An 18,139-nucleotide genomic window follows, 5' to 3' on the forward strand; every position below is an offset into this window, starting at 1 on the left:
CGCCACTTAGATGGGGTGAGGGCGCCGCACCCCTGGCCGCAGCAGGAAGGGGAAGCCCCAGCCCCAGGATGTTGAGCTGCCAGGGCCCAGCCGCTACCTGGGGATGAGAGGGCGAGTCCTGCCGGGGAGCCAGGGCTGCACTGCCTCATCTGCGCACTGGTTGCTGCGCTGCCTTGTGCCACCCCTTATGTGGGGGCTTCTCTGCACGGCCGGGCAGGGGAGAGGGGTAAAGCCCCTGCAGGCACTGGGAGAAGGTGACATCACTCCCTCTGTTTCCAGCGCCGCCTGCAAGCCCCAGCCCCACCTGAGCGTGGGGTAGCAAAAAACCTAGAGCCGGCCCTGTCCACATCTTATGTTCACACTGAAACCAGAAACCAATGGAGCATTGATGTTATTCAGGCGACAGTTGGTGGTAAGTAAATGAATCTGATTGTCATTCAGTTCCACCAGTTTAAAGCTGGTGAAGCTCCATTCATTTCCAAGCAGCTGCTCTAATGAAAACTGGAGTAGTGGTGTGGAGAATCACACTCAACATATGTCTCGTGTAAGTGGTTTCTCTGTCGATCTTATTTAAGTCTATGAAAGTTTGCTCTTTTCTTTTTCAGTTGAGGCATGGTTTCCATTAGCTTCTGAATCATAGAGAATGTTTTCAATTTGCATTTCTGAAGGCTGCAGATTTCCATCTCTTACTCTAGAAACGGTTTCAGTGGTTTGCTTTTGTTCCAACTGCCTCTGATTTCCTCTGAAAATAACAAGACCAGCTAGCTCTTATTAGCTGTCACAGGATGTGCGAAATCTTCAAAAGATATAAGCAGTTCATGCTCACAGTCATGTGAAACATGGCCCAATTTCTTGTTAAATCTGTGGAAGCAGGATGTGGAGCCAAATTTAAAGTTCTTGAAAGTTTTCTAGTACTTGGATTTGACATTCCAACTTAGGCTAGAGTAGAGAAAGTCCAGAGGTGCACACTTCAGAGCTGGATCCAGGTCTGGAATTCTCCTGAGGTCACAATAAATGCAACTTCACTTCCAGTATTCATTGCTGGTAGGAATCACATAAACTTGCCTTTCTTAAATATAAAGGATGACTCAGCGATTTATTCCCAGAGGTAGAGGGCCTTGCATCTAAAAACAAAGCTATGAACACAGAAAATTTAAAAAATAAATAAATACGTAAAAAAAGCAGAGCATTTGTCAGGCTTGTTTCAATCTTGGTTTCACTTTTTTCATATATTATAATTATTAATTATTCTTTGGCCCTTTTAATTTGAGAAGGAAACAGAATGGATGTACATCCAGCACCTCACTAATGTTCCTTATCTCACTCACTCTCTTTCACACACACACACCCCCGCCCACCCACCCCCTTCAGTCTTTCTTCTAGTTTTGATTTGAGAGGAGTTCTCATCATGTGAAATTAACTTTGATTTGTAGTTAAGATGAAAGTAAAGGTGAGAGGCATTCAAAACTCATGCTTCCTCCCCCGGCTCCCCCAAAAAATCAGATCTGCCCAGTTCAGGAGGTTTTTAACAAAACCCACAGAAGTTTTGGCTATGTTGCCCATCTGGCACATCCTGGCCAACATGTGGCTTTTTCCTCAGTAGGTGTTCCTAGACATGACCATGGTATAACTAATAATAGGATACTTTGAGGGCTTAGAGGAGGCTTTTATGATGAAAGTTTTGCACAGGTCTACTTACAAACCTGCCAGTCAGTGCCCCACATGAGCTGATATCCCCAGGAAACTAAACATTGGCCACCTTAATACACTTAAAACCACCTTCACCAAACAAGGATACTCCACCAGAGAAGTAGATTGCATGCTGGAATGGGCCTCCCACCTACCCCACAAAAAACTTGCTTCAATACAGAAAGAAAAAAAACAAAAACAAAAAAACCCCAACCTTCAGTGGCACACCTCCGGTTGTCACCTACCACCCCACACTGGAATCCATACGGGGTAACAATTACAACCCGCTACTCCCTGGGCACCACACCCTGAAAGGAATCTCTCCCAAACCCCCTTCACACAACCACCCAAGCTCATCATCCAAAGGAAGCTCTTCACAGACCAGGACCCACCAATTCAAAGCAGCACCAGACCTTGCCATAACAGATGCAAAAACTGTAGTGCTATCTCCACTGCTATGATCATCAATACCTCCCTACACACCTTTCAAGATCCATAGTCCTACACCTGCCTATCACAACATGTGGTGTACACTTCATCCAGTGCACTAAATGCCCCAAACCAGACAATCGCTACACTCTTGACTGAACTCACACAGGAAAATGATAATGTGTGTTAATGACTTATGCTAAACCATCTGTTTCACCTTGTTTTTAGCTGTGATGCTCTGAGTACCTTTCCCAGACCTGAAGAAAAGCTCCGTGTTGCTCAAAAGCGTGCCACTTTCACCAGCAGCAGTCAGTCCAATAAAAGATATTACCTCGCCCATCTTGTCTCTCTAATATCCTGGGACTAACATGGCTACAATAATATTCCAGATTTTGCCAAGGATCTGTGCCACTGTGGACAACTTCTTGGTGGCACTATGTAAGGTGCTCAGCTCTTCTGCCATATGGCATCAAACTGTTAACTGGCAGGCTGGTGTTTGCAGGAGAAGGAAAAGATTAACAGTTGTTTCTGCAGGTAAAGGCAAAGCTTGAAAGAAGTATTGAGAAACATCTGCCAAGTCCCATTAAATTATCTATGCTCCCCAGTGGACAAAGTCATTCTTCAGAAAGAAAATTATTTACATAATATGAGTTGCATATATAAAAAGAGGCTCAAGATCAGTACATCCAATCAGGCTCACAAGCACATTTTTTTTAAAAGATATCTGCCCCCAAAAAAGGATGGGGGGACAAAAACCCTCCCTTCGGCTCCCCACCACCCCGTTTGAGGGGTTAAATCTTTCATTAAGCCAACATCACTATCTACCATAAGCCCTTTTCAAAGTACTTTTAAACTGCTAAGATGACAGTAGTTTTATCTGCACACTATGTGTTTCAGAAATGTGCTTTAACACTGATGGTGTAAGGCATTCTCAGTCATAGTTCTGGTGTTATTATAGTTAGTGATGAGTGCCCTATGGTACACAGGCAGATTAATTCATGGTTTAGCACATCAGCACAGTTCCAGGAGGAATAATGTAGAGAGAAAAGGCGGAAACACATTGTATTCAGGAAACCTCGGTTCAATTTCTAGCTCTGCCACAGGCTTCCTGTGTGACTTTCGGCAAGTGACTTAATCTCTGATTCAGTTCCTCAGCTGCAAAATGAAAGTGACAACTTCTTTACCACCCAAGGATGTTGCAATGACACTTTCACTGATGTTTGAGGTGATCAGGTACTACAGTAATGGAAGCCATATAATTTGTAGACCCAGAGGATACATCTACGCACAGCAATTAGACACCTGCAGTTGGCCTGTGTCATCTGACTCGGGCTTAGGCTGTTTCATTGCTGTAGAGATGTTTGGGCTGAGGCTGGAGCCCGGAATCCAAGGACTCTGTGAGGTGGGGAAGTCTACACAGCAGTAAAGGGCAATAAAACACCTACAGCTGGCCCAAGCCTGGACATCTACACTGCAATGTTATAGCCTCACAGCCTGAGCCCAGGGAGCCCGAGTCAGCTGACATGGGCCAGCTAAGGGTGTTTTAGTGTAATGCCGCTTTGCCCGAAGGGTTTGTCTGCACTGCAATGTAAGCCCAGGGTTAGTGTGACTTGAGTCAGCTGACCATGGGTTAGAGACCGCAGGGTTTGAGTTTCTACACTGATCGTTAATCCTACATTAAGAATTTTCTAATCTGGACTTGAACCTGAGGCTCTGGCATATATTGCAGCATGTAGATCCAGGTCAAACCAACCATATCTCAGCCTCCCTAGTACTCTCCCAAAATGTGGCCACTCTCACTCTTTGATGATGGTGCACTGTGGGAAAACTTGACCGTCCACTCTGCACATTACAGGAAGCGTGTGCAGCCCGCCAACACAGCCTGCCAAGCAGCATTTTGGTCTGTGCACTCCCAGTTACTAGAGTCAGCAACATGGAGAAGGTGCCTTTTGAAGAACTTCTCTTGCTTGCTCCTTCACTCATGTGTCAGGAAGGAGGAAGATCTCCTATGAGATGCTGGTGGACACTTTGGCAGCATTTTCTCACCCCCCAGAGGCACCAGACAGAGCTTATGGTGGTGTAAGGTGAAGAGGAGGAAGAGGACAGACATGGCAGACAAACTCACTGATGCTGTTCATGACACATGGTACAGCCACTGATGCCCCCTGTATAAGCTGGCATTTCTGGAGCAGGGCCACAGGCACAGACTGCTGGCATCACATCATCATGCAGACCTGGGATGACCAACCGTAGGTCCAGAACTTTCACATGAAGCAAGCTACATTTCTCGAACTTTGTGAGAAGCTTGCCCCGACCCTCCAACGTACAGATACACAAATGAGGTCACCGTTCCCAGTCCAGAAGCAGGTTGCTATACCCCTCTGGAAGCTGGCTACCCCCGGCTGCTACAAGTCCACTGCCAGCCAGTGTGGTGCTGGAAAGTTGACTGGGGGTAAAATGGTGGCTGAGATTTCTAAGGCAATTGGACGTGAGGGCATAAAAGATATTCCTGAAGTAACTGCTGGCTTTGAGAGAATGGGGTTTCCAAACTGCACCAGGGCCATTGATGGGACTCAGCTGCCCATAGTTTACCCTCCTCAAAGAGCACAGGTCTACATAAATTGCAAAGGGTACTACGCCATTGTTACAGGCCCTTGTTGACCACAGAGGTCAATTTATGAATGTCAACGTGGGCTGCACTGGAAAAGTTCACACTGCCAGGGGTTTTCATCAATGGGGAGTCTACATTTATGGACTGACTGGGACACTACTCTCCCCAAATGACATTGTCATAAACGGAGTAACCATCACCACCATTATCCTGAGGGACCCCACATACCCCTTTTGCCTTGGCTTATGAAACCATACCCGGATTTCAGAGGCCCTCGCAAAAGATGGTTTAATTACATTCTCAGCAGGTGCAGAATGGTTGCTGAATGTGCTGTTGGCAAGGCACCATCCAGACTCACTGGATCAAGCACCTCCATTGGCTCTGTGCTCACCACAGTGCCCAGCACTCACTCAAACTCCTCATAAAACAGGCAGGATGTCAATGAGTTGTGGTTCTGCTTCCTGGTTTTCCTGTACTCAGTCTTGAGCCACTTAATCTGCTCCCTGCGCTAGTCAGGTAAATTTCCAATGCTGCCAGTCTTCACCGTTTGCTGGTATGAATGCTCATTCCTGGTACTCTTACTGAAGTCCACTGTTTTGCTGGCCTCACACCACAGAATTACTAAAATCTGGCATGTGACCATGAAGCAGCGCACTTTGCAAAAGGTTTCTTGTGGTCAGTGTCCATTGCAAACACAGAAGGCTCTCTGATGGTGTCTTTGTACCTTGGCAGTCAGAAGACAAGGGAAAGGTTAAATGCTGATTCACTGAGCAGCTGCATTACACCAATGGGGGTTGCTTCCATTTTCTTTGGAGTCAACTGCAGATTCTTGGGATAGAGAGGAAAAAGGAAGTTGCCCATTGGATTGTGGGATACTTTTGGTAGACTCCTAGGACTTGATTTGGGAGGGGGCTGCATCTACACTGCAAAACTCAAAACCTGGGTCCCAGCTTAACTCAGGCTTGAACACACAATGCCTGCAGAGTCTTAGGACCCTAGGTCTGAGAGATGTGTGTGTAGACAGAAGAGGGATTTGGGCCTAAACTTGAGTCTGAACCCAGGCTTATATTGCAGTATTGACATAGCCTAAGGTTATGTCTGCACTGCAAAAAAGGTTTGCATTAGTTATCCCACTACAAATAAACCAAACATTTGCTGTCCTGCTGTAAAATCCTAGCAAAGGCAAGGCACTTATCGTTTTTAGCATGAGGCAAGATCAGCATTATACCTCCTGCCAGTGGCTGGGCTGACCTGACCTTGTTTACATCACAGTAAAAATAAAGTGCCTTGTCTCCAGTAGGATTTTACAGTGGGCTATCTTAGCTACCCCACCATCAAAATGCACCTTTTTGGTAGTGAAGATAAAAGCCTTAGATACTTGTTTTGGCAGCAACTTCAGTTTACATGGCAGAACCATTTTCATGAATCTGGATTAGTCCACTGCTCCCGTGAACAGGACTAAACAGAAGTCAGGGCTTGTCTACACTATCATTTTTGTCAGTATAACTTCTGTCACTTAGGGGGTGTGGAAAAACACACCCCTGAACAACATAAGTTACACCGACAGACACACCGATGTGGACAGAGCTATGTCAATGGGAGAGCTTCTGCCGCCAACAGAGAGCAGCTACAGGAGTGATCTTATAGTGGCACGGTTGCATCAGTACAGCTGTGCTGCTGTAAACTCTGTAGTGCAGACGTGGCCTAAATTATGCTTTTTAAATGGCTGATCTGTGATTACATGCGTGCAGCTTCCCCAAGAAGGAGAAAACAAAAGGTCAAACAGATGATTAGACCTAATTACATCAATGCGATTTCTCTGGTCTCTTGTCAGTAGTTTCTTGGGGGAATGCTGTAACAAAAGGTCACGTACTGATATATCTTCTGTCTGCACATGGAAGTGTCACTCACTATAGGAGTTAAAGGAGTTTACTCAGGGGTTAAAGACAGCTGCAAAACCAAGATTTCAAACACACTCAACATTAGCAGTTGTTCCAATTGTTTTTAAGTGTGGCTTATTCTTGTTCTTTTGTTATTTATAAAATGGGCTCCAGAAAGTCCCTGGTAATCAGGAAATGAAGATAGCTATTGTGTGTGCAAACCATGTTTGGGTTTCCATTCCTTCTACAAAGAGCATGGCTTTTGATTCTGAGCAGAGTGGGAAGGTGAGTTGGAAAAAAATCACACTGTAGGAAAAAAAGATGACATCACAATGTTAAATTGCTGAAAAGCATAGTGGCTTTGAGGTGCTATGAAAAAAGATCTGCCCTGATTGCTCAAAGTCAATTCATTGATACTCAATCATGAGTAAATCCTACCTTTTGTTGACACAGGCCCAGTGAAAGGACAGAGCAAAATTTTGGGCTGACAGTGTTACCAACTTTTGCAACATTTAAGGGGTTTCTGAAAGCTCTAGGCCCTAGAGTCATGTGAATGCATCAGAATCTCTACTTTCTTTTTAAAAAAAAGAAAATTAAATAACTTTCTATCCCTCCAGGCTGTAGAGAAAAGCCAGAAAACAGGAATGGTAATGGTGCAAAAGCCTGAAGACAAGCAAAAACCTTTTAAAAATCTCATGATGTTTTGGTATCTGACTTAGGATTTTTTTGAATACTTGGGGTTGGCAATACTTGGCATCCAAAATGCATCTTGGATGCCCAACCTGTCCCTGCTCCCTCAACAAGAAAATACGTGTGTGGAGGCCACTTCAGCAATGGGGTAGAAGTAGCCTCTGTGGAAAGCTCTGCATCTGCTCCATAGCCTGTGAAGGAAGATTCCTTTCCCCCTTCCCTCTGTGTGTCTGCCTGGTATGCTGCTCAGCCATTTATGCTGAGAAGTGGCACAAGGCTTTGGCTCTTTAGAGAGGACACCAAACAGATTCAGAAATATACCAATATTTCTCTTTTAATGGAGGCATGTGTGGAGGTTTGTGCATAGGACAGCCCTTTACCTGTGCTGTAGTACCCCTAGGCTATGTTTACCATGTTCTCCAGAAAAATTTCCAGAGGGATGCCTTGTATCTTGGAGTTACTACTGGCCTCTGTTGTTCTGAGATTGATCACATGGAAGCATTTTACACAGAGTACCAGAAAAACTGGAACAGTCTCACCAAAGCCTTCGCCTTGAAACAAAAAATATCAGCTGTAGTTTGGTCACGGTTCACCTTTTTGGATACTTCAGAACTCCTGATGAAATTGGCCTGCATCAAATCCTGTTCTATATCTTCCATGAGACTCGCTACGATGGAATGAAGTTTAGAAATTTGTGAGAACACCAAACAAGTGCCCCACTCCAGAGTGGATGCCTTGCAATATTCTTGTCAATGAATCAGGTAAAGGGGCGGGGGCTGTGGAAGAGAGAATCGATATTGTTAGCTTCATGCTCATACAATGAGAGGTCTCTCTTTTGATGAGCTTTCCAATTAGGAGTGTAAACTCCTGCTGACTCCTGCAATACTCCTGCAGCAATGTAGTCAAAGGTAAATCAAGTTTACCCACCTCTCATTTGGGGAATATCTACTTTTTTTTACCACTACATTACTGCTCTCGTGCATATTAACTTAGTGCCCATAAACGTAAGGAGGTGAAAAATAGAGCTTACAACAGGGCCGGGGTGCATCCTCAGCTATGGAATAGCAGCTGCCCCTGCTCCATAATATAACAAAGAAAAATGGAGGCTCATTAAGTAGCGTCGTGGGAACCTAGTCAGTTTCTGTTCTCAGTGGTTCCTGTGAACATTTTTCCACTTCAGTTCATGTAAATTCACATCCTCTGGGTTTCACTTAAACCTGTAGGTCAAATCAAAATGTCAAGTGTCAGAGTTTTAATGCTAAACCATACATGTATTCAGATTTGCATGAAAACAGACCCAGATGTACTTCAAATGTTCCTGAGCCTTGGGAAAGCTTTTGAAGAGTCTGACCGGAGTTCTGAAGCCTGAAACCAAACAAGAGAACAAAAGCACCCCCTTTGAGTAGCCAGGAAGCAAAGGTGAAGGATGAGTGAGTCAGAGGCTTTGAGAAGTGGAATGACAGAAAGACAGGCCAGATTTTCAAGCACTCAGCACCCACGCATAAGCCCTGATTTTTTTAAAGAACTCAGCTCCCATTTAGCCACCACAAAAGGGCCAAATTTTTAAATGAGCTAGGCATCCAGCATGCTGAGCCTATTGAAAATCTGGCCTCAATTGTGGGTGCTGCGCCCTTCTGAAAAGTCCAGTCATCATAATCCCTGGGCGTCTTTCTGATGTTGCTTTATATGTTAATACAATGAATGGTGCGAATCTCACAAAATCAGCTGGTTTTCATCCAATTCCTGTCACCTGGCAAGTAGGTGTGTTCTCATGGTATTTCAGCCACACCTGACCCAGAAAAAAAATGCTCTTGGGGAGGTTGGATTTCAATCCAGGGGTTTAAAATCTGCACCCTTCCCCAAAATTCAATAGAGTTCAGATATTCAATATTCTGGCTTTGGTGTGTGTGTGTCCCCCGTCCCCCCCCCCCCTCCTTTTTTTTTAAAACCACCTCCTTTCATTTCACATGCTCTATATTACCTCCTTCAGATACTGTATCTTAGTGTCTGTAATTAAATATAAATAAGCACAATAGATGGACTACAAGTATAATAACTAGAATCCCTGAAAAGGTTTCATTTGCTGTGCATCTCCACTATAATTGCATAAAGATCAATAACATAATGCACAGATTACTTTACCCAGTTTACAGCATTTTAGAGGAGTTAAACAAACCCTCAAATTATAACTTTTTATGGATGGTCATTCTCTCTGTATGCCCCAACTAAGGCCCCCGTTCTCATTGACGTTAACGCCCCTCTACATTATTCTGGCAGCGTAAAGGGGCATGACAGTAATGACAAAGCAGTACACAGGGACCTTTGTGTAAATATGAATCACTTTACTACTGTAAATAGAAGCTTACCTGGTTTCTTGTTTCTAGGGCTTGATCCTTACAAATAACGAGCCTAATTCTACCCTGCTTTGTGCCATTATTTATACCTCTATAAAGTAAGAGTAAAATGCTATTGTTCTGATACAGTAGCATTTTATATCTGTTTTGAACAGCTGGAAATTCTGACATAGGGTGAAGGCAGTGAAGAATCAAGTCTAATAAATAATCTTCACAAATTTAGCCTCCCAACCCCCCAGCTTGATCCTGATTTTCTTCAAGCATATTTGTTAGTTGCAAGCATTTGGTGAAGAGCGTGGTCAAATAATTTCTAGCCTATGGGTTGGTTAACTGTCACAAGTCACATTCCTGATTAAAATGTTCAGTTGAGCAAACAATAAACCAACAAATAAATATCAAAAATGTGTGCCAGCACTGCATTAGTCATTATGTGAAAATTTGGGAAACAGGTGTGATTCACAAGCACCTTTGTGATGCAAATCCTTTCGCAGACTGAAAAGTCATGAACACAGCTGGTTGAGAATTTTCTTTTCTTTTTTTTTTTTTTTTAGTTTTTATTTAAATGTGGTTAAAATGGAAATTTTTCAGCAAAATGGACATTTTCCCAGAAACTGCATTTAAGAAAAAAAGAGAGAGAGAAAACTCCTGACCAGCTGTGTTCATGACTATTCAGTCTACGGAGGTATTTGCATAAAAGTGCTTGTGAATCACACCTGTTACACATTTTTGACAATTTATGTGAAAATCTGGGAATTTTGTTTTGGGTCAGAACAACAATATTTTGGTTAGAGTCTGATCAACCCAAATCGAAAGATTTAGTTTTGTTGAACTGAATCAAAATATTGTGCGTCAGTTCAACATTAATCTGTGCTGGTGTCTCATGGTAATACCATGACTGTGGTGCACTGTGGGAGGCGTAGTCTGAGTAGAGAAGATTGGTTCTTTGACAAGAATGGGGACACAAAGCACCAAAACTACAATTCCCACAATGCATCACAACATCTCAGGCAGAAGCCGTTCAACGTTGAACTTATCTGAATCCAGATGTTTCATTTCAAAATTGTTTAGAACTTTTTGTTCTGTGAAAAATTTTGAGATTTCAACTTTTTTGTCCCAGTTCAAAACAAAAACAAAATTTCATAGTTAGAATTTCCCACAGGATGGAAATTCTGATTTTTCAACCATTTCTACAAATGAATAAAAATGATATCATGAATCACAGTGAGCCACATTTAATATGTTATCTGAAAAAAAATACTGGCAATCAATGTTACTGTTCAGCCAGCTCTAGTCCAGTTACTTCATTCCAATTAAATAAGCTTCATTCTGCTATTACATTTCACTATCACTTTATTTATACTGATCTGTGGTGCTCTTCTGTTTATGCAGTATGTTATTAAAGATCAATTTCAATGTTTAAACTGAATACTATCAGCATTTCCCAAACATCTTTTGATAATTCAAATGACTGCCCTTGATTCTATGCTCCATCCTCTAGACTCTCTCCCAGAGGTGAAAGTAAGCCGGTACGCCCCAGTACGGCGTACCGGTAAGAGCCGGTGTGCCGTACCAGGACCGGCTTTCCCAGAGGGCAATTTAAAGCCCTGGGGTAGCGGCGATTTAAAGGGCCCCAGAGCTCCAGCCGCTGCTACCACCCCGGCCCTTTAAATCCCCACCTGAGCCCTGCTGCCCGAGCCCTGAGGTAGCGGCGGCAGGGCTCTGGCGGGGATTCAAAGGGCCCCGGAGCTCCAGCCCCCACTACCCCCGCCCCGGGGCCCTTTAAATCCCCACCGGAGCCCTGCTGCCGAAGTCCTGGGGTAGCGGCGGCTGGGCTTCAGAGTGGATTTAAAGGGCCGGGGCAGTAGCAGCAGCTGGAGCTCCGGGGCCCTTTAATTCCCCAACAGAGCCCTGCCGCCGCTACCCTAGGGCTTCGGCAGCGGGGATCAGGAGGGGATTTAAAGGGCTCGGGGCTCCAGCGGCCACTACCACAGCGGAGCCCCAGGCCCTTTAAAGCTCTGCCAGAGCCCAGAGCCCCGGGGTAGTGGTGGCAGCCGGGAGCCCCCAAGGGCTCCTCAGTGATCCTCAGAGCGGAAGCGGCAGCTGTAGCCTTGGGCCCTTTAAATCGCCCCTGAGCACTGGGGTTCCCAGCCGCCTCTGCAGCTGGTAGCTCGGGGTTGATTTAAAGGGCCCTGGGCTCCCAGCTGCCACTACCGCAGCTGGAGCCCTAGCCCTTTAAAATCAAGATTTAAAGGGGGATTTAAGGCCCTGTCTCTTCTGGTTAAAGTCACGCCTCTTCCAGTTGAGGCCATGCCCCCTGCTCAGGACTCCGGCATACCGGTAAGTCCTCTAACTTACTTTCACCCCTGCTCTCTCCTTAACAACAACAACAACAAAAAGGTTTCAATAAATCCAAAATTAATAGTTTTTCAGACATTATGTTTGGTGGAGAATTTTGAAATTTTCAGGATCCTCTGCAAAACAGAAGGTCCATTCTCTGCCCAGCTCTAATAAATACATTGAAGATGGGGAGTACCTAAGATAAATAGCTCTTCTAACACAGACTAATGCATGCAGTGCTGGGCAGATGTAGTCTCCCACTTCAATAGATGCACTATTAGGGGCCAGAGATGGCCCAAGCCTATGGGGTCACTGCCCTCCCCATTGGGATGAGGGGAGTCTGGCCTGTATGCAGCCAGGGGAACGTTCGTGGTCGTGTCTCTCCTTGAGCTCCAACCCCGCTGCTGATGGAAGTGGTATTCCAAAACCTCACTCCTACCTCTGGGCTCACTGCCTGACGGGTCATCTCAGGCCTGGCATGATGATGCCAGCAGTGGTGGTGGTGGGATCTGGGCCTGGCCAAGGCAGGCAAGTCACTCCCCACGTTATCGATGCCAGGAGCAAAACCTGAGTGGTGCTATGACCCCATGCACCTGGTTGCAGCACCATTCAAACTCAGAACGGAGGGGCAGCCGAGTCAAACCAGAGATCCAAACCTGTACAAGTGCACCCACTGTACATTGGTTAATCCCGGCCTGATTTCTGTGGGTGCAATGGTGCCCATGGACCCCCAGTAAAGCCGCGCTGATGCAGTATCCCACTCAAAATCAGTTGCACTCGGTACTGATCAGAACCTTGTGCTGAAACTCTTTTGTAGTCACCTCTTTAAAATTAGTGTTTTAGTTTAAAAGGTGAGTAAAACTGAATATTATTTAGGGAAACAACATATGTGCTGCAGCAAATCAAGTGGAATTAATGACATGTTAGGACATCATAAGCTAAATTGTCTCTGAAACCTACTGCCACATAACAATGGTGGTTCGGCAGCCTCTACAAAATGCATTGGAGGAGGGCTCTCTCTCTCTGTTTCTGCAGATGTTTGGCATCATAAACATAAAAAACACCATCAGAAACCACAGCAGAGACAAAAACTACCCCAGGAAGCTTCAGCATTGCTTCAGCAATACAGATTGCTTTAGCGGTTTTAGGGGAGACGGTGGGCAGAGAGAAAAATCTTTATTAATACATGATCCAAGCTATGAAAGAACCAAAGAACCCTCGTATTTTTTATCCACAGCAAGTACACTATCCAAAAATCACAATAAAGAAAATATGGATGATAAAACTGATGAAACAAATAGAAAAATATAATGGGCCAGCTGAGTACTCTAGACACACGTGATGTGTGACACTGAAGAGAACAGAATCCAGTCCTCCACAGGTGCAGGGAACATTGCCAAGATGCAGGGGCAGAGAGAAGGGCCCAATCTAGTGATCTGATCATAGGACTCGGAGTCAGGAACACCGTCCAGTGGCACAGGCAACATTCATAAATTCCCCTCTCCTGCCTTGGGGGGGCTGGGAGAGTGAAAATATGAAGCCCCCAATTTCATGCAAAAGGAGAAGCAGAGTTAGTATCGTTTTTAGACGACAGGTTTGGTCTCATTTCATCAACGTGGTTTTTCTTGGTATCGGTGCAGTGAGGAAGAATATGGTTTCCCTTATAAAAAGGGAAACAGTGCTCTGAAGAAGCAGCCCAGGACATTGTGGGCCAGATTCTACCTGACCTTATGCATAGTGGTACGCCATGGTAGAAGGAGACCTCCCGCCCAACCCCACTCTCATACCTGCCCCTTACGCTGTGCCCACAACTGCAGAAGTTGTGCACTGGTGAGTGCAGGAATTGCCCCACTGCACTAACTTGGAGGCTCACAGTGCCCCTAAAAGGGGTATGGAGGGACAGGGAGGAAGCAGGATCGACATGCAGGATGAAGACCCCGACAGTCATAAAGGTGTGTGGTGGGAACACTCTCTCACACTGAGGCATGCTGACAATTAGGACTAAGTCACTTACATTTTGCCAGACATCTGATTAGATGCCATAGGCTGAGCTGGAATATTTGGAAGGGCTCAACACCCAAACAATTCCCCCAGATTCTCAGAAGACTTCCACTCCCAAACAGGCGCCCAAATAAGCGGTCAGATTTTCCAAAGCATGTTGGGTGCTGAGCTCTTTGGAAAAATCTGGCCTATGCTGGTTAAAAGTAGTATCAGCAGACAAGCCCCCGTTTGTTATTGTTATTAGTCATTTGTCAAGGACCAGAACTCCCATTGTGCTGGGCTCTGTACAACACACACACACACACACACACACACACGCACCCCTCCCACCATCAGTAACACCAGTATAGCTGAACTGAGGTCAGCCAGTGTAAGAAGTGTGTCAAGTTTCTCAAGAGCAGCCAAGGCTTAATACTGGCAACAAGTTGTTATATTTCTTGTATGCTACTCAACCACATTACCGTAGTGGGCATTTAGTTTTGAACCCTAAGGCTGATGTACCGTAACTGTAAATCTACTAGCTGCAGGGGAAAAGATTCTGAAAACATCTCTGTGTAATTTCAGCACTACCCCCTCTAATGTAGCATGGTGTAATGTAAACACTATAAGTGGTAGTATTTCAGAGCTACATCCTTGAAATAACTCTTCCACCCATTTTCTAATACATGACTAGAAACTCTTCAACCTGATCCTGCAGCCTGATTGTCGCTTCACTTCGACCAATTCAAATCAGGAGTAATTCCATTGACAACATGTAAAACTAGCATAAGTGTGAGGGGAATTGGGTTCTTTGGACCTGATTCTCAATTACTCAATTCCTCTACTTGGGGCAGGTATGAAAAGGGAGGGAAGTGCAGCACAAAAGTGGCTTGAGATCTTTGCACGCCACATATTCAAGGTCATGCAAGAGTCTGCCCAGCCCCTGGTGTAAGTTATAGCAGCCTTGAGGCTGCTCTAAATTATGCTCCATTTCCTACAGACCCCCTCTGGGACCTGTGAAGCAGTGCGTACCCGTACTTCAGGGCACTGTGGCAATGCCCCGATACACCTCCTAATGACTGGGGGCAGCATAGATCCCTTACACTAGCTCCACAACAGTGGGCCCCCGAACGTGTGTTTTTGTATCAGGCCGTAGTGTTTTCTCTCTCTTCGTTTTCATTGTCTCAGAGTTTTCATCCATTGGTTTCTAAGTGACTCATTTTGAAAAAAGGGTGGTGTCCTGCTGCAACCAGCTCTTGCAAGTTGCACTGCACTGACTCACACTGGGCCCAGTTCTGCCACTTCTTCTCACACTGAGTGACCATATGGAGTCCATGAATACTTCTCAACACGATTAAGGACAGTGACTCAGGCCCGCCGTTAGTTAGCACAAAGCTAGCATCAAGGCAAGACAGACACTGGGTTAGTCGGAGGCCTACCACAAAGCACAAAGGGAGAAGCAGGGGCCTCTGTGGCACTGCAGTGCAATTAAGTGAAGCAGAAGAAAGGGACATAGTGAGGTGGATGGTACAAGGGTGGCCCTGTTCTCAAGGGGAACCTACCTAGGAAAGCCATGGTGCGGTGGGAGAAGAAAATGGGGTGAATTTAGGCTTGGAGAGTGGTCTCAGTGGTGTGTCACTACAGATATTCAGATGTATTTTCTACTGAATGCATCCGATGAAGTGAGCTGTAGCTCACGAAAGCTTATGCTCAAATAAATTTGTTAGTCTCTAAGGTGCCACAAGTACTCCTTTTCTTTTTGCGAATACAGACTAACACGGCTGCTACTCTGGAACCTGTCATTATGCAAGGCACTGCATTTAGCCGTATGGAGTGGAAATCTATCAACTTCATGAAAAAACTCGTACAGATACAGACAGACATCATCTCCCTTTCCAAATGCAAACAGATGGACATCATACCAAAAGGACTAAAGGTAAAAAATCCATTACAATCTCCATACGACACAGACTATGCTGACAGCTTGTGCCACACGCTCTCAAAGAAACTGCGGAACCACCTGATCAACATCCACCTCTACAGCAAACAGGGAAAGATTAATAATGAGCTCTCAAAACTGGATACTCTCATAAAAAAACAACCTTCCACACAAACTTCCTCATGGCTGGACTTTACAAAAACTAGACAAGCCATTTACAACACACATTTTGCTTCTCTACAAAAGAAAAAGGACACTAAATTATCTAAACTACTGCATGCCACAAGGGGCCACAACAGTGGTTCCCTTAACCCACCCAGCAATATTGTTAATCTATCCAACTATACTCTTAGCCCAGCAGAAGAATCTGTCCTATCTTGGGGCCTCTCCTTCTGCCCCTCCACCCCAACGAACATGATACAGTTCTGTGGTGACCTAGAATCCTATTTTTGATGTCTCTGACTCAAGGAATATTTCCAGCACACCTCTGAACAACATACTAACCCACAGAGACCTTCCTACCAAAGACTACAAAAAGGAGGATTCTGGGTGGACTCCTCCTGAAGGTCGAAACAGACTGGACTTCTACACAGAGTGCTTCTGCCAACATGCACGGGCTGAAATTGTGGAAAAGCAACATCATTTGCCCCATAACCTCGGCCGTGCAGAACACAATGCCATCCACAGCCTCAGAAACAACTCTGACATCATAATCAAAAAGGCTGACAAAGGAGGTGCTGTCGTCATCATGAATAGGTCAGAATATGAACAAGAGGCTGCTAGGCAACTCTCCAACACCACTTTCTACAAGCCATTACCCTCTGATCCCACTGAGGGTTACCAAAAGAAACTACACCATTTGCTCAAGAAACTCCCTGAAAAAGCACAAGAACAAATCCACACAGACGCACCCCTGGAACTCTGACCTGGGATATTCTGTCTGCTACCCAAGATCCATAAACCTGGAAATCCTGGACGCCCCATCATCTCAGGCATTGGCACCCTGACAGCAGGATTGTCTGCCTATGTAGACTCCCTCCTCAGCCCCTATGCTACCAGCTCTCCCAGCTATCTTCAAGACACCACTGACTTCCTGAGGAAACTACAATCCGTCGGTGATCTTCCTGAAAACACCATCCTGGCCACTATGGATGTAGAAGCCCTCTACACCAACATTCCACACAAAGATGGACTACAAGCCGTCAGGAACAGTATCCCAATAATGTCACGGCAAACCTGGTGGCTGAACTTTGTGACTTTGTCCTCACCCATAACTATTTCACATTTGGGGACAATGTATACCTTCAAATCAGCGGCACTGCTATGGGTACGTGCATGGCCCCACAGTATGCCAACATTTTTGTGGCTGACTTAGAACAACAACACTTCCTCCGCTCTCGTCCCCTAATGCCCCTTCTCTACTTGCGCTACATTGATGACGTCTTCATCATCTGGACCCAGGAAAATAAGCCCTTGAGGAATTCCACCATGATTTCAACAATTTCCATCCCACCATCAACCTGGAGCAGTCCACACAAGAGATCCACTTCCTGGACACTACGCTGCTAATAGGCGATGGTCGCATAAACACCACCCTATACCGGAAACCTACTGACCACTATTCCTCCCCACATGCCTCCAGCTTTCCTCCAGACCACACCACACGATCCATTGTCTACAGCCAAGCTCTACGATACAATCACATTTGCTCCAACCCCTCAGACAGAGACAAACACCTACAAGATCTCTATCAAGCGTTCTTACAACTACAATACCCAGCTGCTGAAGTGAAGAAACAGCTTGACAGAGCCAGAAGAGTACCCAGAAGTCACCTACTACAGGACAGGCCCAACAAAGAAAACAACAGAACGCCACTAGCCGTCACCTTCAGCCCCCAACTAAAACGCCTCCAACGCATCATCAAGGATCTACAACCTATCCTGAAGGACGACCCATCACTCTCATAGATCTTGGGAGACAGGCCAGTCCTTGCTTATAGACAGCCCCCCCAATCTGAAGCAAATACTCAACAGCAACCACACACCACACAACAGAACCACTAACCCAGGAACCTATCCTTGCAACAAAGCCCGTTGCCAACTGTGTCCACATATCTATTCAGGGGACACCATCATAGGGCCTAATCACAACAGCCACACTATCAGAGGCTCGTTCACCTGCACATCTACCAATGTGATATATGCCATCATGTGCCAGCAATGCCCCTCTG

Source organism: Natator depressus, chromosome 1 (genome assembly GCF_965152275.1).
Source record: "Natator depressus isolate rNatDep1 chromosome 1, rNatDep2.hap1, whole genome shotgun sequence".
NCBI lineage: Eukaryota > Metazoa > Chordata > Testudines > Cheloniidae > Natator > Natator depressus.